General features: G+C 34.2%; 2 long non-coding RNA genes across 2 annotated transcripts in view; both read right to left on the bottom strand.

The window, feature by feature from the left end:
• Positions 1–23,347, bottom strand: part of LOC102733375 (uncharacterized) — a 79,681-nt gene that overhangs the window by 30,889 nt on the left and 25,445 nt on the right. The window lies entirely within an intron of this gene.
• On the bottom strand, positions 1,540–20,089 carry LOC145723846 (uncharacterized). The gene is made up of 2 exons (XR_014149175.1): positions 12,980–20,089; positions 1,540–11,934 (listed from the first exon to the last, which is right to left on the bottom strand). It is a non-coding gene; the product is annotated as an uncharacterized LOC145723846 (long non-coding RNA).

The raw sequence follows: 23,347 nt of genomic DNA, 5'->3' as shown, positions 1-23,347 counted from the left end.
ATACATTCTCTTTTTTTTTTTTAAAGATTTTATTTATTTATTTGACAGAGAGAGACAGCGAGAGAGGGAACACAAGCAGGGGGAGTGGGAGAGGGAGAAGCAGGCTTCCCATTGAGCAGGGAGCCCGATGCAGGGCTCGATCCCAGGACCCTGGGATCAAGACCTGAGCTGAAGGCAGATGCTTAATGACTGAGCCACCCAGGCACCCCTACAATACATTCTCTTATGGCTGATTTCTTTCAATGAACAATATTATTTGCATAATTTTTTTTTGTTGCATGAAGCTCTAATTTGTGCATTTTCACTGCTCTACTCATTGCTGTATACTGGATTAAATATACCACAATTTATTGATCCATTTTACTGATGACATTTTTGTTTCCAGGTTTTGCCTAACAGAAATAATGATGCTTTGAACATGACTGTACTTTTAGTGGATATCTGCATGAATTCCTATTGAAATTACTGAGATATATAGGTATCTGTGTACCTAATATGTATCTGTATACATACAGCTTTAGTAGATGCTGCCAGAATTTTCAAGTGATTTTCCCAAATTACACTGCTAGCAGCAGTGAATGCTATCCACATTCTGCTCACACTTGGTATTGTCAATCTTTTTAACTTAAGGCATTCTAGTAAGTACTGTAATAGTATCTCATTACAGTTTTAAACAGTGCTTTCCTAAAGAAAAATAAATTGAGCAATTTTTCACATATTTATTAGCCATTTGAGTATCCTCTTTTATGAATTGCCTGTTCAACTATCTTTCCCATTCTTCTGCTGGGTTGTCTTTTTCATATTGATTTATATGAGTTCTTACATAATATGGATAAAATCCCTTTGTTAGATACATGTACTACAAGTATCTTCTATTCTTTGGTTTACTTTTTCTCTTTTATTGGTATGTTTTGAGGACAGAAGTTCTTGTCAATGGTCCAGCTTATCAATCCCTTCCTTTATGTTACTAAGTTCTGTGTTCTGTTTAAGAAATATTTTCCTGCCTTAAGTTAGTAAGATATTCTCTTATAATGTCCTCTAGAGGCTTTATTATTTTACTTTCACATTTAGATCTTCAATCAAATGTGCATGGTGAGAAGCAGAAATCAATTTTATTTTTTTCCTCATTTGGACTAGCAACATTTAAAAGATTATTTTTAACTGACAAAAAGTAAACCCACTATGAAGATAAAAATTACAAACTTTTAAGCATCAAATAACATAGCACTGAAACATGTTAGAAACAATAAAAAAATGACAAACACACAACAGTAATGCAAACCTTTAATTCTCATAAGCATATGACAGTCAAATTACAGAAGGGATCTGAATACATGCAATAAAGACAATAAATAATATATAGAACTGTGTATCCTAGAGAGGACTCACCTTCTTTCTCAGTGTCTAGGGAACATTTTAAATACTGATCTTATACGTACTGCAAGAAAAAAATCTCGAAAAATAGAAATTGCATATGCCTTATTGCCTGATGACATTATAATAAAGTTAGAAATTAACAACTGTATTTTATACATGCACACATGCATTTCATAATTTTAAAAATACCCTCCTAAGTAACTCTTTGGTCAAAGAGGAAATCACAGCAGTATTTATCAAACACTTAGAAAATAACAAAAATACATACCAAACCATATGGGACTTAGTCAAAGCTATAATTAGAAGCAAATTTAGAGCAATACAAGCTTTCACAAAAAAGAATAAAAATAAATGGGGACACTAAATCATTAGAAAGGAAAACTTAGAAGAGGCAATATAAGTAAAATTATGTATTTTTTCAATTAGAGAGCAGAAAAACAAGAACTCAAAATAATCCTAGTGTTTCAAAAATACTAATAAAATACACATATGTCCAATGTAATATTTTAAAAGAGAAAAGAAAATACAACACATAAAATTAGTAATGATAAAAAGACTTCACTCAGATATGGAAGAGATCAAATGCTATAATGAAATTCTATGTACAACTGCTTGCTAACACATTTTTTAACTGGATGAAATTGACAATTTTTAAGGAAAACAAATTATCATCAAAAACCTGAAAAAACCAGTAACTATACAAGTAATGGAAGAAGATATCAAACAAATACCTCTATGAAAGGCTATGGGTAAAATCTAATTATATCCTGTATTATCCATTTGCAATCTGCATAATATTGGAGAAACTTCTTTAATACACTCCAGGACTCCTATTAAAAAGAGGTATCCATTTATTCAAGTGTTAATTCATTTAGTCATTCAACAAATATTTATCTAATGAGGATCCTGTCTGTATGTACTAGACTCTGCTAAATACTAGATATAAACATGCACAAGCCAAATATGATCCCTGGCCTCTAGAAGTTATAGAACATGGACAAGTAAACAGACAATGGCGATACTGATATGCTTTATAACAACAGAAGTCAGAGGGGAAAAAAAGAGAATTGACCCCTAGCCTAACCAACGAGAACAGGAAGAGGGCAGAAAAGAAAACCGGTACATGGTGAACACCTACTCTTTGCTGTGTCAGGTGTCACAAAGACATTTGCATTCATTCCTCTGAAGAACTCTAGACAGATAATTTGCCCTATGCACAGGTTGATAAACAGAAGTGTAAGGATTCACACCCAAATTTTTTGGCTCCAAAGCTCTTGGGTTTTTCCCTAATGCCATTAAAGGAGAGGAAGAAGTCTGTCTATAACACACACACACACACACACACACACACATATTCAACTGAGGAACACCAAACAACACATGCTAAGACATAAAGACCAACAGAGTCACAACACAAAAACAAAAAACAAAAAACAAAAGGGACAAACTTTTCAACAATTAATGCATTTTGGGAAGCTATCGCTAGAGGGAGGCATTGCAAAGACTATGAATAACATGTAAATCAACAGGAAAAAAAGACTAGGGTAAAACTATAAAGCATTTCAGTTGTATAAATTTTGGTATGTTTAAAGCATGCATAAGACATGAAAAGAAATGCAGATTTTTCTTTTTTAACGTGAGGACATGCAGAAAATATTTCCTTGGAGTTCCACACAACAAAAATTAAGGTAACAATCTGAAAATAGATGAATAAGCCTATAAATCCATAAAAACTTATTTTCTAAATTAGCTTTGTTACAGCAGCTTTTCAGCTTAAAAATAATCACATCTACCTTTATATTCTTAAGACTTCTGCCAGCATATTTATATGAATAAAATCAATTTATCCCATATATAACTATTTTCAGAGAGGCAGCCTGGAAATAGATCAGTTAGAAACTTAAGCTTTGAGAAAAGACCCTTAACAAATGGCAAAAGGAGACAAAGAATTCTTCTGAAAGAAAATCACTATCTGCACTTTCTTACCTCCCAGTCATTCCATAATCCAGTTTTCTAGGTTCAGCCCCAACTGAAATTGCTCCAGACAAATTTGCCAGTGGTTGCTCTGTACCAAATCTGAAAAACTTTGCATTCTTTGTTTCTGCACCTCTCTGTAGCAACCGCCACAAATTAAACAATCTTCTTTACTGGAACACTAATTCTTTGTCTCTAACATATCCAAACCACCACTCTATTTTACCTTCAACAGGACTGTTGGTCCTCCCACTGGCCATTGTTACAAAGTTTAGAACTCCTTAAGAGCTCCATATCAGGTCTCGTCTCTTCTCTCATTGTAACTTTTTTCTTTAGAGAATCTTCACTCCACCATACAGAGGGCTTTCTAAATTTCATTCTCTAGCCCAGTTCTGTCAACTGTACAGTAGCCACCTCTACTTAGATATTCTACAAGCATCTCGAATCCAACATGTCCAAGCCTAACTCACTTTTCACCAAAAGTGTGTGATTCCTCATATATCCCCCATGCCCTTTAGCAGGTAATACAACCATCCAGTCACTCAAGACAGAAATTCTACTTTACAAATAATTTTTTTTTTTTGTCACCATTGCCAACCACCTTGGTTTCAACCAGACATTACAAATTTAAGTGTGTTTTAGTTGGTAACACAATGGTATTTAAAATTTTGAATGTGGATTTCTTGTGGGAGAGAGGGGAATACATGTTGTATTTCCTTTCACCACAGAACCTGTGCCTCTCAAAGCCTTAGACCACTGCCACTTCTCACAGTCATCTTACCTGCCTTACCTGTGAAGGAGTTTTGTGTTTAATTTCTTGGACTTAGACCACTACCTTAGACTATCTGAAATTCAGGTCCCACATTTTACCCCTCTCCAATTCATCCATCACATCACATCACTAGAATATTACCTCTAAGATGTAAAGTGCAAAACTAACCACTTCAAGTGCCCCTCCCCTCATTATCCACAGGTTAAGGGGCCACACATGGCCAAGACTTATGTCAGACTCCTGCTTTAGCTCTGTAGCCTCCTGTAAGCAAGATTTTCTTAAAATGAAAATTTGATATCACTCCTTCAAGCCCCACAGAATAAAGGCAAAACTCTTGAATAGTCTATAATCTTGCTGTTCAAATGGTGGTTAGGGGACCAGCAACATCAGTATCACTTGGGAACACTGCCTCACTTAGTGGACATAGGGTCCTACCCCTGACTAACTGAATCAGAAATTTTTTTTTAACTCCTATATAATTAACATAGTATTATATTAGTTTCAGGTGTACAATACAGTGATTCAACAATTCTATACATTACTCAGTGCTCATCGTAAGTGTACTCTTAATCACCTTTACCTATTTCACCCACTCCCTCACCCACCTCCCCTCTGGTAACCACCAGTTCACAGAATCTGTATTTTAATAGGCAATTCATATGCATATTAATTTGCCTATCATAAAACATCACTGGTCAATAGGTGGTCTCTGACTCCTGCCTCACTTGCCACTCGCCCATAGAGAGCTCGCAACCCTTAGAAATGGCTAATAGGGCTCTAGAACTCCATAGGTCTTTAAGTCTTACATCTTTTTTTTTCCCCTACTTCCTGGTGTTCATCCACCCACTCACAAATCGATTCTCTTCTTTTAGGTCTTACCTTTGTTATCATCTCTTCTATAAAGTCCTCCCAACCATATTCCCTTTTCCTTTGTCCCTATGGCTCCATCAAGGACTATGTAATTTTACACTTGATCTTAGCCAAAAGGCCAAGAAGCAATGGACTATAATTTTTAAAACTCCTAGATGTCAGAATTTTTTTTCATTCAACTTTGTATTACAAGTACAAGAAGCAAAGCCAGAAGGGCTAAAAAAACTGTTAGTTGAATTAAACTGTAAATGAGGGTCAACAGTCCTAATGGACTAGATTGGTGTTTTCTATTCTAAGCAAGGTCAGTTTCTGCATGGAGAAAATAAACACATTTTTTTTTCCTTTACTGTTATAATAAAAATAAACAGAAATAAACAAATTAAAGCTAGACTTAGAGATCCTATTTCAAGAAACAATCTGGTGGTGACTGACAATATTATCTGAAGAGAGATTAATAATTTAACTAGAAAGTCCTACTAAATGGAAGAGTCACCCTGAGCTATTTCTAGAAATATGAAAATTCATCATACAAAGGAATCATTTGACAAGATAATTTGTACAAGTTTCAAGGTAGGAGTAAATTGCTACCTTGGATAATAATTGTGAATGCCTGATTATGTATGCAATTGTGGGGGTGGGAGTGAAAGGAGGTGTTCAGAATCTTTACTACTATGAGCAGTTTAACTTTCACAAAGTGGATCTGCACAATGACCAGGTAGTAATTTAGAAACCACAGTTATCTGTAAGGGTGAGAAAGTAGTAGGAGTGCTATTGAAGGGTGATTATTTAATTCTTTCAGAGAAAAAAAAGTCAGGTTTATAAATTCTCCACCTGCAAAATAATGAAGAGGAAGAGCATTTGTTTAACTGGCTATTCTTGAAAAATGGATTTGTAGATAATACAGTTTCACTAAATCCCTTATTCTAATTTTAAGGTAAAATGTGCCTGAATGGAAGAGTGAAAGAATTTACCTTAAGATTTATGAAATTGTGTCTGCTTATTTTTTAACAGCTATATTGAAATATATAATTTACATATCAACTCCACTTGCTTATGTTATTAAATGAGGAACAAAGTGAATGTTGAATAAATCATGGTACTAAAAATTAATATCAATTATAACAGGAAAAACATCTACAAAGAGTAGTTAACAAATGACTTTTCAAGTTTTTCAATGATCAAATCCCAGAGACTAATTCAATCTAAATGGCATCTAATACCCAGCCTAGACATAGAATCAACAATTGAGTGTGACATCTAATTGGCAACTTGGTAAATCAGCTAATTCCAATTTTAACTCACTACTAAAGAAAAATGTATGTCTTTTACACACAGAAGGTCAGAGAAGCTTATTTCTTTACAGTGATTCACCTTTTCTTTTTTGGATCTCCTCAGCTCATCAACAGTTCATAAAACCAACTCATTTCACAACTAGGAAGTACCCATAAGCCACCTGTGCACTAGCTAAGGAAAGGGAACGAAAATGGAAGTTTACTGAGGAAAGAAACAAAGAAAAAAAAACAAGAAAAAACTCACATAAATGCTTAACTTGAGACTGCCAGGGTCAGGAGATGTGCAGTATAGAATTTCTTTCTTCCCAACTAGAGTGGAAATGGAACTTGAAAACTGATGACATCTCCACCATAACAATGATAGCCCATATCCACTGCTTCATCCATTTTTAGATTCTAATTTTTATTTCAAATTAATCAATTACTTCAACACTTATATTAAGCACTTACTAAATGCCAGGCACCATGCTAGATGAAATAAAAAACAGTGCTTAAAAAAGTTCTTTAGGAACCTAAGAGAATAATTTTTCAGTATATATCTTATATACCTTCTAATCTCTTGGGACCTACCAGGATTCTTTCTGCAAATATTTAAAGAGGACATACAAAATACCAGGTTAGGGATGGCTAGGTGGCTCAGTCAGTTAAGCGTCTGCCTTCGGTTCAGGTCATGATCCCAGGATCCTGGGATCGAGTCCCACATCAGGCTCCTTGCTCAGTGGGGAGCCTTCTTCTCTCTCCCTCCCTGCTGCTCCCCCTGCTGCTCCCCTGACTTGTGCTCTCCCTCCCTCCCTCCCTCTCTCTCACACACAAATAAATAAATAAAATCTTAAAAAAAAAAAAATACCATGTTACAAAAGTTCTTTAGAAACCCCAGGTACAGAACAATTTTTCAACATATATTGTACACATTCCAATCCCTCAAGATCTACAAGGATTAATTCACTGCATGAAGACATGCGAAATACCAGGTATAATACAAAGCAGAGGGAACATAATGAAAAATAAGGCAGCTCATCTACCCTAGATAAACTTTCAATGTAGTGAGTGAGACAGGAAAGTAAATAACCAATTACAATAAAGTCCAAGAAGTGCTTTGGATAATCCTATACACAGAGTAAGGACAGTGAAGAGTGATGAGGCTGGAGAAGTAATTACAACAGCAGCTAATACTATGTGCAAGGCAAAGTCTAAGCACTTTCACAAGTGTAAAATACTCACAATGAATCTACAAGGAAGGTGATAATGATCATCCTCCTTTTACAAGCTGAGGAATCTAAGGAAGTTTAAGTTTCCTAGAGGTCACACAATGATTAAGGGTGGAGCAGGAATATGGACCAAGGTTATGTTCTTCCAAAGATCTTGCAGGATCATAAAGAGGCACTTTGCAGGAGTTTAGTCCCCTAATCAAAGAAGGACTTTTTAAAGAGTAGTAGGCCAAAATAGTGATTTGATCAGATTTACCTTTAGAAAAATTGTTTTGAGAATGGTATGATAATACACAGCAAGACTTTAAAGGTAGGTAGACAAGTTATGAGGCTGCCATTACAATCCAAATAAAAAGTGTTTAGAGCCTGGTCTCAGATTAGAGGCAAAGATGATAGAAGCACCAAAAAAACCCAAGACATTTTAAAAAAGAAACCTTAATAATTTAGGACCTGCTAGAAGTAGGTGTTATTGGAGAATAGTAAATGGTAACTTGAGATAACTGGACAGATGGAAGGGTCATTCTCCAAACAAGGGTAAAATGTGAATAGGCTCAAAAGAAGATAAGCAGTTTAGTTTTAGTCAAGTTGAGTTAGAAACAAAAGTATATTAAACTTGATACCTTATGGTCATACATTGAGGTCTCAACCATGAAATAATTTTGGGTATTTTCAGAGCCACTTATAAACAAAGTTCACTATTTGTGAAAGTCTACTGGTTGAATTTGAAATTTGTTGGATTTTTTCCTAAATTTTTGTATGTCTTATGTATTTCCACATCTCACTGTATAATACTGGTAGACTCAGTCAATCATCTAGTAAAATTATCTCAATTTTCTCTCTCAGTTAAACGAAACATTGCTACTCATACAACTGGCAATTCCATTGCACCTAGCATAGACAAGTGATTTGCAAAGTGTTTTCAGCCTTTAAAAACATAGTTACAGACCCTCTAATCTTTGCTGACCAGTGAATAAAATAACAATTTATGCTTGTATAATCGACAGTTTTCAAAGTGTTTCTATTTACTGTCTCTTCAAATCTTTATGGTAATACTGTGAGTTATAATGAAAGCCAAATAATAGATAAGTCTTTTGAAATATATAGATGGCAAATATAGAACTACAACTCATAAATCAGTTTACAGTTCATGCTATACATAAACATGTTATGGACTTGATTATAATATGAAACTATTTGAAATTTAGAAAATATTATACAATCTTTTGATAATCTAGTAGAAATGAGAATATAGTAATATAATTTAATTAAGTTGATAACCAAGTAATAAAATGAAAGAAATATATAATTATTCAAGCTGAGGCCAAGAGAGTTGGTAGCTACAAAAATGAAAAGAAACAGAACCTGTGCCTGTGAAAACTGGGTTCAGTGACTTGACATGTTTTTTTCTCCAGTAAGCTGGTTAATTTTTTTAAAATTCACACACACAGGGGTGCCTGGGTGGCTCAGTCTGTTAGGCATCTGCCTTCAGCTGAGGTCATGATCCCAGGGTTCCGGGAATGAGTCCCGCATCAGGCTCCCTGCTCAGTGGGGAGTCTGCTTCTCCTTCTGCCCCTCACCCCACTCATGTTCTCTCTCTCAAATAAATCTTAAAAAAAAAAAAAATTCACACACACAATTCCATGGGCACAATACAAAATAAATGTAAGGCTTTTGTCTCCTTCAATATTAAGATAGCTAACTACTTCCTGACAACTTCCGTATCTATTAACTGCCACTTTGTTGTACTTTAAATTGTTATACTCTAGGGGCACTTGGGTGGCTCAGTCATTAAGCGTCTGCCTTCGACTCAGGTCATGATCCCAGGGTCCTGGGATGGAAGCTTGCTTCTCCCTCTCCCACTCCCCCTGCTTGTGTCCCCTCTCTCACTGTGTCTCTCTCTGTCAAATAAATAAATAAAATCTTTAAAAAATAAGTTGTTATACTGTAAAACTTATAAAAATCATGATGTTAACTATGCAAGTCTAAAACAGCTGTAGATATTTGTAACTGTAATAACCTTCCTTATGTAGGAGTAATCAGGTCTTAAAGAAAAATATTCTAATATTCTAGCTAACCAAAGTAATGTCCAACTTCACATCCACATGTATCACTATATTAACTCTGCCGCCCCCCAGAAAATAAACCTATTCATTTTTGTTGGTAAATGAAATATTACATTTTAAAATTAATTCTCTATTATGCAGGGATTCTTTATTATGTGATCCTATTTCCAGGAGAGCCCTTAGTATGTATAAGCCCAAACTCCGTATCTTACAGCTGGATAATCACAGGCCCAGAAAAGTTTTGATCTGAGCAAGGTTCACAAAGCCCAGTTCTAGTCAGTGTATTCTCCAGCACAGTATTCAAGAACATTCACCTTTTTCCTCTTTATACTGTTGGATGCTCCTCTTTTGCCTGCTCCTTTCTAAGAAAGGGTAGAGAAAAGGGACATAAGTAAATTCAATTAAAGTATCTCAAATACCGAGGCTGAGGAGAGAAAGGTTCAACTGAAACTAGTGCCTATAAGAATCTGACCACATTTCAAATGTTCATACTAACATTCACTCTTATCTCCTATAGGTAAACATGGCTTCTATCTTGGTGTTCCCAAGTATCATAATCAATACTGCATTCTCCTTAATTCATTTCACAGTAATAGCAAAGTATGTATATCACTGACCACTGTAAGCATTATTTCTAATTATTATTCTATCAAGTTATAAAATACAATAAAACTACATTTAAATACTTTTCCCATAATTCTTAAGTTCTTCCTCAGAAATTAAAAAGTAACACTTTTACTAAAACCAATGGGACAATACAAAAATAGGAAATGATCCTCTCTATTCCTTCTTTATCCTCTATCCCATGTATCAATATAATTATACCCTTCCTTCAAATATATACAGCATGTTTTATTTAGAAAAGTTTTTTAAAATAGAATACTGAACAATAGTTTTCCTCACTTATTAAAATATCAGACATTCCTTAAAATAAAGAGAACCTATTTTTTTAAGAGCTCCACAGTGTTCCACTGTAACCATTCTCCCTCTTGATGTGCATTAAAGTCATCCCTAGCTTTTTGCCACTACAAGCAATGCAGTAATAAACATGTACAATTTACTATGTCAGACTGAAACAAAGTGATACCCTTATAAATACACACATTCACTCATAAGAGAACCCAGTAGAGGGGCTTTTAATCAAGAAATCCTCTGGAGAAAGGCTGAAGAGAACAAATTCTTGACAACTGAGATATTTATGTTCAAAACGGTTGACACTTTTCACACAACCTGTTCTAAAAGTCCTTAAAATAAGGAAAGGCTGAAGGATCAGAAACAAAGTTCATAATTCATTTCACTGGCCTGGGGAAATGAAACAACCAATTATAAGTTCAAAAACAAAGTCCTCCTCTGTCTTCCAAAGAAAAGCTGCCTAATAGTATGACTACATAATTTTTAAAAAAGAACTAAAAACAAATTTTAATTTTAAAAACACACACAAGCCAAATCCATAGGATGCTTCCTATATGTCACATATAAACACTTAATTTTCAAAAATAGAGATAAAACTGTCATTTAGGATCAGAGTTTACAACAAAATGAAGCTCAATATTTAGTATAAAATACAAGATCGGAATCCATATTACAACATATTTACTATTTTAAATTTTTTATTTTGACATATACAGTAAAATAAGGTCTGTTAAAACCTCAAGGAAAAGAGAAAATCATGACGACACACCATAAATAGCATGGTTATTAAGTGTAAAAAAAAGTTTCAGTTTCATCAAGCAGTCTATGGATATCAAACTGGAAAACACTGGCCACAATATGATTAGGAATCATCATACTTCATCTTGAAAAATCTAATATTTATTGATTAAAAATACCCTACAATGGTTGGTTTTAAGCACTACAGAATTTTAAAATACAAGAGGGGTATCCTGAAAAGCTCTAATGATAAATAAATGAACCGTGCTTTTTAGGTTTTGGCAGACACTACAGATTTTCATTCATCCTTGGAAGCACTGCTAACAGAAGCAAAAGTGCCATCATTCACAGAGGACAAAGGGTGGTTCTGAATGTGAGAAGAGTTTATGAGAACTATACATAGCAGAGACAAAAAGTCCTGGGACTAAAGCATCAACTGTCTTTACACATTAGTAGATGGCCAGCATTTTTCAAGACCTACAAAATTCAGTCCTTTCTGAACTTTCTCCCTCCTCAGCTCTCCATGTTCACTCTATGAAGTCCTGTTGTCATTACACAACAAAAATATACGCTTCTATCACCCTTTAGGTCTCTTTGCCTTCTCTCAACAGTATTTCTTTTTCCTTCTTCAAAACATTCTTTTCAAAGGAGTCTTCAATGAGTCTTTCTTGATTCAAATAGACTGGCAGACAAGATGGCATAAAAGAGCTCCTTTCCTAGTGCCCAAGCTAGAAAAAATAAAAATAAAAAAAAGAGAAAATAATACAAAATTCTTAAGAGCAACATTTCTTATTTTCATTGAAACAAAAAAGAAAAAAAAAACTAACAATATGCTCTCGTTTCATTTACTTTATCTTGGCCAATTTTATTGACATACCTTTGCTCGTATCTACTTACTTGTTATAGGTATATGTTCCAACTGCTCTATGTTTTCAAAAACAACTTCCCCCCATATACTCATGCACACTTCTTACATTATTTTAAAAGCACAACAGAATTATAAACTATCAAGACTATAACTGAAGATACCATTTCTAAAACTTCAATAATATCTAGAAAATCTCTCTGAAATTCCCTGACATATGATTGATTTAAAGAAAAAAATCTTTTTTGCAGTATTTTTAAGTTGCACTGGAACTAGAGCGATCTTGGAAGCCATTCACTGAGCTTTTGGCACTTAAGTCTTTGTTATTCCAGAGAAAAATCAAGGATTTAAGACTTAAGGAGCTCCAGTTAATTAACTACTTAAGTCCATAGCAGTGTTAAACATCTTTATGCTGGAGAAATAAATCAGTGTCAAATGGTTAAATAATGAATTAAAATAACCGAAGAAAAGATCATTGACAAATTAATTACAAATAAAAATTTTAAGCTTATATTCAAAATATTTAAAACTCAATACAGTTCACAGATCTAAACAATTTCCATTAGTTTCTAAAAGGTGCTGCTAGCTAATACTATGTCAGCATGCTGCGTACCTAAATGTTCCTGGTGAATCTTATTACCATAGAAGTCTGTGATTCAAGAACTCTAATACAATTTCCATTGTTGTGAAGATGACAACAAAAGTTGTACAAGAGCAGAAAAAGAAGAGATAGAAAGATGCTGATATTCTTTCCTAATTCTTCTACCATCCTTTACAAAAAAGACTGCTCCACTCCAACCCTCCCATCTCCCACCCCACCTTTTAACCACTCCCCACTCCTTCCAGAAAAAAGAATTATTCTATCCAATAAAAACACAGCAACCAAGTAAAATATATAAGAAGAATACCTGTAAGATTTTTCTTCCCATAACTTGTCCCAGGCAAGGATCCTCAGGCACTCTCTCCCATGTCATCCTCCACCACTTCTTCAACCATTAGAGATGCATCCTGAATGATGGTGGAGGGTTCAGAAGTTTATAGTAGATGTGGCAAATTGAGATCAAGGGTCATATCCATCTCCTCACAAAAAAGATGGAGCCTTTCAGGTGGTCCAGAACACATTTCACAGCTCTGTGACTATACGCACACATTACTATTCTGATATTGAGCAATTCCTACGTAGCCTCAACTCAAAAAATCCCACCAGGATATACCTCAAAATCATGATTATGTCATTCTCCTGATTTTTCCCTTACTGTTCATTATTTACATCCTGACTCACTTTACAAAAGATGTTGGGTTGATACTATCCTTTATTAATAAAGAATACCCAGAAGATATCCTTACTTTAAGGTATTCTCTACATATATACCATCTCTCATAAAATCCATATGCAATGATGGAAATCAGTCACCCCCACCCTGATACTCTGGGTGAAAAAGAAGGTTCAGAGAAGTGTGTGAAAATACACTTCTATGAATCTGGAAATAGTGAGGGAAGGAGATGGTTGCTATGAAAAAACAAGAATGTATGTTACAAAGAACTATGGACCTGCGACTGTGTAAATTAGAGTGATTTAGGTAACCACTACTACCCTCATTTTGCTCTCCCTTCTTTTCCAACGTAATTCTCAGTGCCTTATTTTTTAAATAAAAATATGCTCCTTACAAAACAACATTATGTTTTAAGAAAAATGAAAAGTATTCTATCATTCCTCCCTCATTGTCTCAAAAGGAAACCATTATTTCATGTCCTTTCATCTTTCTTGCACATATTTGAACATGCATGATTTCTGACCACAAGTATCATACTATCTATACTGTTCTCACAACTTCTCTTCTTCACTTGATATATCTTGACCATCTTTTCACATCAGTATATATAGCAACCTCACTCATCTTTTGTAATATTCATATAACACTCCCTGGCATCTAGGTATTGTGCTTTATTTTTTTTTAATCATTCTGTCCCCTCCTCTTATCTCCTCCGGAAATCTAAATACCTGGTTTCATGCACCACGTAACTTAAACATCTGCTCATGTTTTCAATCTCCATCTTTTTACCCTTAGGTTCTAGGATGTTTCCCCAACCTTATTTCTAAATCATTAATTCAGCATTCAGCTCTTCATTTGAATTTAACAATTGGATTTTTTGTGTCTGAGAACTCTGAAGATTGTTTCTTTCAGAACAGCCTCATTTATTTTTTCGGCTGTTTTAGCCTCTAAGATCTCTCTGCAGATATGAATTACATTTAAGTTCCATCTATTTCTTGAGTCATTCCCATTCTCCAGAGGTCAGTTTTGCTCTTAATTCATCTTCTATTTGTACCGTTGGTTTTCTGGTGATCTTTGGTATTCCAAATTTATGAATGGTGTTCCAGAGCTATCTAACTGGCCTGGGTTTCTCCTGTCAATCTATAGGTCTGTCCCTCTCTTAAGGCATCTTCTCTGAATGAGAGAGCTGATTTCAGGCTGAATGTGACTGGTCAGAGGATATCAAGAAGCACGTTTTAATTTAGGATGTGTGATCATAAAGCAGGTTGTGGGCTAGAACCCCCAAGATTGCCAACTTATAAGGAAGACTTTACTTTTAGGGTGGAGTGTTTTCATGTATTTCACACATGTGGAACCATTCTTTTCCTTTCCTCCACTATGTGTTCTTGGTAGAGTTTGCAGGCTCTGCTACTCTCTCCAACCACAACACACATAGCAGAAGCCTTCTCCAGAATCACGATCTGCAAAACAGAAGCCATGACTCTATCCTAGAGATAAATACCCCTCCTATCAATCATTCTGTACAAATGAGGAAAAGCAGAATCCAGCTGGTGGAGTTTTTAAATTAGTTACTCTGATGATTACCCCACAGACCACCCCAATTCTTTGAAATTGTTAACACAAATGTAATTTCTTGAGGTCCACTGAGGAGAAACTTCTCAATTTCAGTTGTGTTTTTCTCTGCTCTTGTTTCTCTGTCCCTCTCATTCCATCTGCTTTCTATTTTCAGGGAAATCCCCAAAATCTGCTACAGGAATGACACCCTTTCTTGCTGCCCAATGCTGTTACAGGCTTAATTTAATACATTTTCAGCCACTTCAAACAGGTACGGAGAAGGTTGGGAGAACTGATCACTTGCCATCTTCTAACAAGTCTCCTCAAATTTTCAACGTTATTTACACCTGTATTTCTTCATAAATATCAAGTGAAAAGTATCTCCTTCTGTAATTCTATGAATAGAAATTCTTTGCATAGGATATTTTCCTCCCTTTTACCCCACTCCCATCTGCGAGAGCACAGGTTTTATTATTATCAAGTCATCTAGAATTGTATCCCCTACTTGTAATTTTTTTCCACATCTTCAATTTTATTTAGAACATTTTCTTTCAAGTTATATACCTCAAAGTATATTATTAACAATTTTTTAGATTTAACCATGTTTCACTGACTGGGTTTTGGCTTGTTGATTGCTTTTGTCAGTTTATTTTATACTTTTTTTCATCCAGAATTCTCTATGCGGATTCATTTCATTTTGCTTAAGTCCTTCCAAATGATATATTCCTTTATTTAAATCTGTAAGAGTTATAGTTCAGAGTCCTTTAGAACACATATTTTGCCTTCATACTTAAAAAGTACTTCTGTCACATATTTTTATCTCAGATACTATACTTTTATCTCAGAATTCCACTGTTTTTTTATAGTCAGTGTTGCATAGGAAAAATCAGATGCCAATCTGATTCTTTCTGCTATTAGGGTTAAAGCCTGTTTTCTCTATCTGGAAACTTGATTTTCTTTTGATTCTTCAAATTCAGAAGTTTTACCACTATTCACTTTAACCAGAAATTGGATTCCAGTATATCTTATTTGATGGCATTCTTCAGCACAGGAAAATTTTATTCTGCCATTTTATTATCTATTGCTTCTGCAATATACATTGTATCTTTTTACTTCTGGAATTCCTATTTCAAAGAAACTCATCTGGATCGATGTTATAGGTCTCAAACTTTTCTCTCATAATGTTCAACATTATTTGCTCTACTGTCTGAGAGAAATCTCAATTTGACTCTCAATATTGCTACTTCTCTTTTTAAAAAATTTATTGGGAAATATTTCAGACATACAAAGGAATTAAGATATTATTTAATAAAACACCTATGTATCCAACACCCAGTTTAAGAAAAAAATGTTATTTAGATTATAGAAATACTTTTCTTTTCCTCCCTGAGATAACCTAAGTTCGGTGGCTATCATTTTCATGGATTTCATTATATATTTCTATTTATGTGTATATCTACAAAACTATAGTTATAATAGTGTTCTGCATTTTTAAGCTACATATAATAATTATACTTTATATAGTATTCTGCACTTTGCTTTCTATACTCAGCATATTTCTAAATGTATCCACTGAATATGGATACCACAATTCACTGATTTATTGTGATTTATAGCTAAAAGTCCTTACATGGATATACCACAGTTTATTTATCCACTCTCCACTTACTGGGGCTTAAGATTACTCCCAATTTCTCACTCTGACAAACAATGCTGTTATGAACATCCTTATCCTTGTCTCTCTGAATTTATGTGTGAATTTTTTTACGGCAATGTTTTTTAAACTATGGCTCATAATTCACCAATAAAATCACATTAGTAGATCAAGGTCACAAACAAGCATTAAAGAGAGGGAGAAGTGAGGAAGGAAGAAAAAAGAAATGAACAAAGTGATAAAGCATACAGATTAAAGGGTACTGTATGAAGCAAGAGTAAATTTTGTTTCCTGAAAATCTGATTTCAGTTGTCATGGTCAAAACAGATGAACAAACAATGCTAAGGTATATACACATATACATGTAGAATTACTGGGTTGTTGGGGAAATGCACATCCAAACTCACTAAACATTGCCAACTACTCTCAAAAAGTGGTTTTATAAGGCACCTGGGTGGCTCAATTAGTTAAGCATCTGTCTCCTGATTTCGGCTCTGGTCATGATCTCAGGGTCGTGAGATCGAGCCCCATGTTGATCTCTCTTCCTCTTCTCTGCCACTCCCCATTCTTAAAAAAAATTTTTTTAAGTGGATAATTATACTTCTGCAAGCTAAGAATTCTCATTGTTCCACATGCTCACCAACACAGTATACTCAGACTTCCACATTTTTATCTGATGCTTGTCTGAAAATGTATTTCAAAACCCTTGTTTTTGAATAATTTTGCTAGCTACTATTTCTAGGAAAACATTTGTTTTCTTTCAGTATTTTAAGATTGAATTCTGACTTCTAGCATCCATTGTTACAGTTTAGAATTCTGCCACCAGTCTAACTTTTATACTTTTAGAAATAATCTATTTCTGCCTAATTTTAAATTCTCTTTGTTTTTAGTAATATCCAGTTATTTTTCTTCCTCTGGATTTACTGTTTTTTCGATCTAATGATTCATATAGTTTAATTTTGGAAGATTCTCAGTCATTCCTTTTTTGGATATGGACTGTCCCCAGTCTCTTCATTCTCCTTTTCTAAATTCCAACTTCACAGATGTTAGACATGTTTATTCTTCTGCCTCTACAATCTCTTTCATGTTTCCGTATCTCTTTTTTCAGCTCTCTCTTCAATTTCATTAATTCTCTCTTCAGCTAGGTTTAATCTATTTAAGCCATTCAATATTTTTTTTAATTTTTATATTTTTAATTTTTAATTTCTAAATGTTTTATTCATTTTCAAATCTTCCTGGTGTTTGATAGTATTTTGTTCCTTGCTCATGTTTTTATTTTCCCTTATGTTTTTAATCCCTCAATTTAGACTCTATACATATGTGTGTGTGTATATAGTTTATTAAACTATATGTGTATTAAACTATACACACACACACACACACACACATATATATATATAAACTGTACTAAAAATGTATCTTTAAGGTCCACCCCCCTAAAGAGTATTAACTTTTGTTTCTGTTCAATGCTTTGTAGCACAGCAACATTTCATTATTTTAAAATAATTTTGGGGTAACTGCAGATTCCTAAACTAGGCAGGTAATATAAATTGGAATTGCAAACCCACATGGAGGCAGGCTTGTGGTTACAAATCTTTAGAGGAGACTTTTCTGTCTTACATTCAAATGCCAAGAGAAGAAAACTCTGATGTAATCTGCTGGAAGTTAAATTTAATTTTCTAGGCTCTCTTTCATTAAAGCCTTATCTTGAAGAGCTCTGGCCTTATGCAAAGGCCTCAATTCCAATTCCTCATCTAATGGAAGCCCCAAGATCTCTCCCCTCAAACCCATGAGACCTTTAAATGCAAGACTCTAGGTCAACAAGTGTTCTCAGAACACTATGGATTCTAGCACTTTCTATATTTTTGGTGTCTAGGGATTTTACTTGGCAATCATATTTTTAACTGTCAAGAACTTTTTTCACTGTTCCTTTCTCAATTCAATGTTTTCTCAATTCTAATTATAAATTTTCAGTTTGCTACTTTTTTTCATTAACTATGATTTCTAAACTATTTCCTTATCTAAGTATGAGTCCTCTCTTTAGCACTGCTAATTTTCCTCAAATATCCACAATTTCATCAATGTCTTCATCTTTTTTAAGATCTTTAAGAGCTAGATTTTTCAATACTGATGGCTAATATAAGTTACTGACTTATTTTCAATCGTCTCCCCTACTTCCATCATGCCCAAAATATAAGGCTGTGGGACTTTGTGGGTGTATTTTGCACATAAGTGGGGTAAAGGGGAGAAACTAGTAGACAGCTTTTTTCTTCAAGATGCATTGATTCCAGAGTCTTCTAATTACCTTGATATCACCCACAGGGCCATTTCTCTGCCTTAGCCCTGCCATCTCTAAGCTGGGTGAATTTTTTTTTTTTTTTAATTTTAGAGAGAGAGAGAGCATGAGCAGGAGGGAGAGAGGGAGAGAGAATCTCATGCAGACTCTGCACTGAGCATGGAGCCCAACACGGAGCTTGATCTCATGACCCTGAGATCATGACCTGAGCTGAAACCAAGTGTCAGACGCTTAAGTGACTGCACCACCCAGGTGCCCCTAAGCTGGGTGAATTTCTGAACTATTAGAAAAGAAAGTATATTTCCTATTCAAAAATCAAATGTTTTTGCTATGCTGAATTACAGGCTGTTTAGTACTAGTGGTTTTTAGTAATCTAATCTTGTCGGTCATATTTTTTAAAAGTGCCCATGTTTACTGACTGCATCCTTTCCTGTTTTCCAGAGTTGCTATGGATTTTCTTCTTATTCTTGTATTTCTTTTGTCATTGCAATTTGGACTCAGCTGTCATATACTTGCTACAAATTTTTTAAAATTCTTAGCTAAGTGAGTAATATTCCTCATGGTATCACAGAAGTTATATCCTCAAAAGAAGCAATCTTTCCCCCTAAAATAGCAAGAACAGAAAAGAAGCAGGTCCTTAAAGAAGCCTCAGTTTATAGTTTCTTTCCCCCAAACATGATTTCACTAATACTTTGTATCCCATCAACAAGCCCCTCACTCAAAAAAAACAACCCTCTCCAACTCTTTAATTCCAACTCTAGTTCACCTTCTACTAATGCATAACTGAAGAAATTTGAAGATAGAAATTAGGTTTTCTTCTCTTATCATGAACAATTTACTTTATATTTTAAGTGAATTCTTTATCATAAAAGTAATTAGCCAACTTGCAGAAAAACTGCAATCTACAGTTTTACAGATGAGGTATATTAACTATGCTTGAATGAACAACAAATATAGTGATAAATCAAGAAATTTAAACAAGAATCGGAAAACCTGAAAACTATGCCAATTCTACCAACTGCTAGTTTTCTTCTTTAGTCAAGTTTAAATGGCAGCAAAACCAAAAGAACAACGTATGTTCTTTCTGACTTAATTTTCTATACAAAGATACTTCTCTGCTATTGGATGGCAACACAATTTTTCTAAGAATAGATTCATGTCACTCTACAAGGCAAATGATTACTGTTTTAATGGTCATACTTAATCATAAAAAAATCAATGGCCCATTCAAGCCCTAATCTCAGTATTTAGAATAAAATTAATGGCAATTATAGCAATATTGCTTATACCCAAGATATTTAAAAAACAAAACACCAGCTATATAAGTTTTCAAATGTATATCCTTTTAACCTTTCACCATGATGTTTTGTTAAAAAAAACTAAACATCCATGGGCTATCAGTGTTTCTTGCTGTACTTATATGCAGGTCTGAATGATGTGAATATAATGACCTGAAGAAGTTGAAAAGGTAAGCTATTTAAAGGAATACCACGTCCAACCCTTTTGTAAATTAATAACTCAGAAGCTGTCTTTTTTATAAATCTTGATTTTATTCAGGTTTACTTAAAAGTGGGGTTTACTAAAATAAAAAAAAATTAGGATATTTCCAATATTTAAAACATTTAAAAAGATGTGTCTATGATAATATGATTCTTTTCAGCAGCCCAACAAAGATTACTGATTAACATTTTGGTATTTGAATTTGGTGTTTGGTACTGTAGCAACTGAAAATGTGATGGCTCTTTCTCAACTTTACTGACCATTTTATGCTGGTTAGCTCACTAATTTTGTAACATTCCAAGACACCAAATGACTTCAAATACAATCAAGCACTCCTGAAACCTTTCCACTGAATGAACGTACTATCAGGATATCTAGGGTAGAGACCATTATTGTGAAATTCTGTGCCTCTGATCTTGAGAATCATTTAGTTTTAACATAAAAACTTTCTAAAGGTACAGCAATTAAATTAATTGATATTCCACCCCCACCCAACTTTTAGCAGAAAAAGTGCTCTACAAGAATAGTATTTTATTGTGTAGCTTCACATACTCCCTGGTAAAAACCCACATACACCTTAGCACTCCAGTCAGTCAGAGAAGCAAGTTCATAGAGCATGCTGCCAAACTGTAGTTTAAATTCAATATGTGATCTATCCTACTTAAAAAAAAAAAAAAAGGTGACTGATAAAAAGAAAAATCCAAAGAAGCATCTTTTTAAAAAATTTTTTCAATAGATTGTAAGTACAAATTTGGAACACAGGTAAAATTACAAAGAAATGTGAATAATTTATTTACATGGTGTAAAGTGGTATTCATTATACATCTACCTGAGGGGACAAAGCCGCCTTCTTCACTGTAGTGATTATAGCCAGTTTTATTATCCACAACAACTTTACCTTTTCTAATAGTTGTCTGTGTTTTAAAAACAAAAATAATTATTGTTATGAATTATAATCCATAAAAAATTATATAACACACAGCATAAAATACATCTTACCAAACATCAAATATAATTAATAGTTGCCACATAACACATAAACCCGTAAGCAATGCTTTTGGGGAAAAAAAGGCAGCATTAACAGAGAGCAAATGAAGAGAATGTAAAGCCAGAGGCCTGGGTTCAAATCCAGACGTTGCCCTCACCAGCAGTGTAACCTTGGGTAAGCTAACCCCTCTGTACTTCAGTTCCCTCATCTGTAAATGAGATAATGATACCTGTTCCATAAGGCTGTTGTGATGATTACATAAGTTAACATTTGTAAGGTACTCAGAAATATGTCTGGCACATATTAAACACGTTATAAGTATATGTTAAAAAAAAAATCCAGAAGAACCCATCATGATGAAATATATTTGGTACCAGTTACATAATTCCATAAAATGAGCTTTTATTAATTACTAAATATGACTTTTTGAAAATGTTTTTGTAACTCTTACAACTCACTTTTTTCTAACTTACATTTTAAGATAAGAAAAGAAATGCAATGGAAGAAAGGAATGAACAAGATGAAAACAAGAAAAAAACAACTGATCCTATTTGCCAATTAAAATATTTACTAAAATTTTACTGTAGAATTTTTATAGATAACCTTATGATGGATAAAACTCTCGTCATCACTTCTATTTTGGCCAAATTAATGATACCAAAATTAGTAAATTCCACAATCTTGCAATCGTGTTTCTGTGGGTCATAATTTTTCATATTTTAAAGGATATGATAATACAAACAAGTCTCTTACACACTGCAAGCCATCTTAAAATATAACCAGCTATTCACATGTAATACTCTAAAACATAGGTTAGACTTGGGTCATTAAAAAAAATATTTTAGGCTTCATGTGAAACTAGCTAAACTTTTTCAAGCTCTATGTACCTAAGACATGAAAAGGATCTCAAGGAGAAAAAAAAAAGATCAATTCAATTTTTATGTTTTTTTAAAGCATAAAAAATCAAAGTTGAAAAAAATCATAAAGTTAACTTAAAATGATCGTTGGTTTAGTAAACTAAAAGCTAATTCTATAATTACTGCAAGTTATCAATGTTAAGTAATCAACACATATTTACTATGTGGATAACCAAGAGCCCACACACACTTGTGCTAAATGAATAGATTCCTCTTAAACGAAAAGCTGAAGTCTAAAATAAAAGGCAAAGTTACATTTTTTTTAAGATTTATTTGAGAGAGAGAGCACACACAAGTGGGAGAAGGGGCAGAGGGAGAGAATCTTCAAGTAGACTCCCGCTGAGCACTGAGCCTGATGCAGGGCTCAATCCCACAACCCATGAGATCATGACCTGAGCCAAAAGCAAGAGTCAGATGCTCAACCAACTGAGCCACCCAGGCACCCCAAAAGTTACATTATTAAAGCACTCAAAAACATTTTCTATTAAGATACAGTACAAAACCTCTATTCAGGAAAGGGTTTTGGTGCTCATAGGAAGGAACCACAGGAAAACATCCTGAGGTGCTTGTTAATAGTTTAGGTTCCTGGGCCCTAATCCATACCTACTGAATCAGAATCTGCATTGTTGCATAAACATTAAACAAACATTAAATATGTTGAGCAGAATTTTACAGAACCCAACAGACTGTAGTTACTGTGCTAGGAACTACAGGCTATTAAAATATTAGTCTCAATAAATCTTAGCTGGGAAGACAAGTAAAGGCCACTAAACATCATACAGAATTCTAAAAGGCAGAAACTGTGTCTTCTTCCTTATTGAATCCCTGTCAGCTATCTGAATGATGCATTTCAAAAATGGGTTTGTGATTATGGAATATTATGCAGCCATCAAAAGGAATGAAATGTTGCCATTTGCAACGGCGTGGATGGAACTGGAGGGTGTTATGCTGAGCGAAGTAAGTCATTCAGAGAAAGACATGTATCATATGACCTCACTGATATGAAGAATTCTTAATCTCAGGAAATAAACTGAGGGTTGCTGGAGTGGGGGGTGGGGTGGGAGGGATGGGGTGGCTGGGTGATAGACATTGG

The sequence above is a fragment of the Leptonychotes weddellii genome, chromosome 10 (assembly GCF_054177405.1).
Source record: "Leptonychotes weddellii isolate Sample4059 chromosome 10, ASM5417740v2, whole genome shotgun sequence".
NCBI lineage: Eukaryota > Metazoa > Chordata > Mammalia > Carnivora > Phocidae > Leptonychotes > Leptonychotes weddellii.
This window is presented reverse-complemented; position numbering and strand designations above follow the sequence as displayed.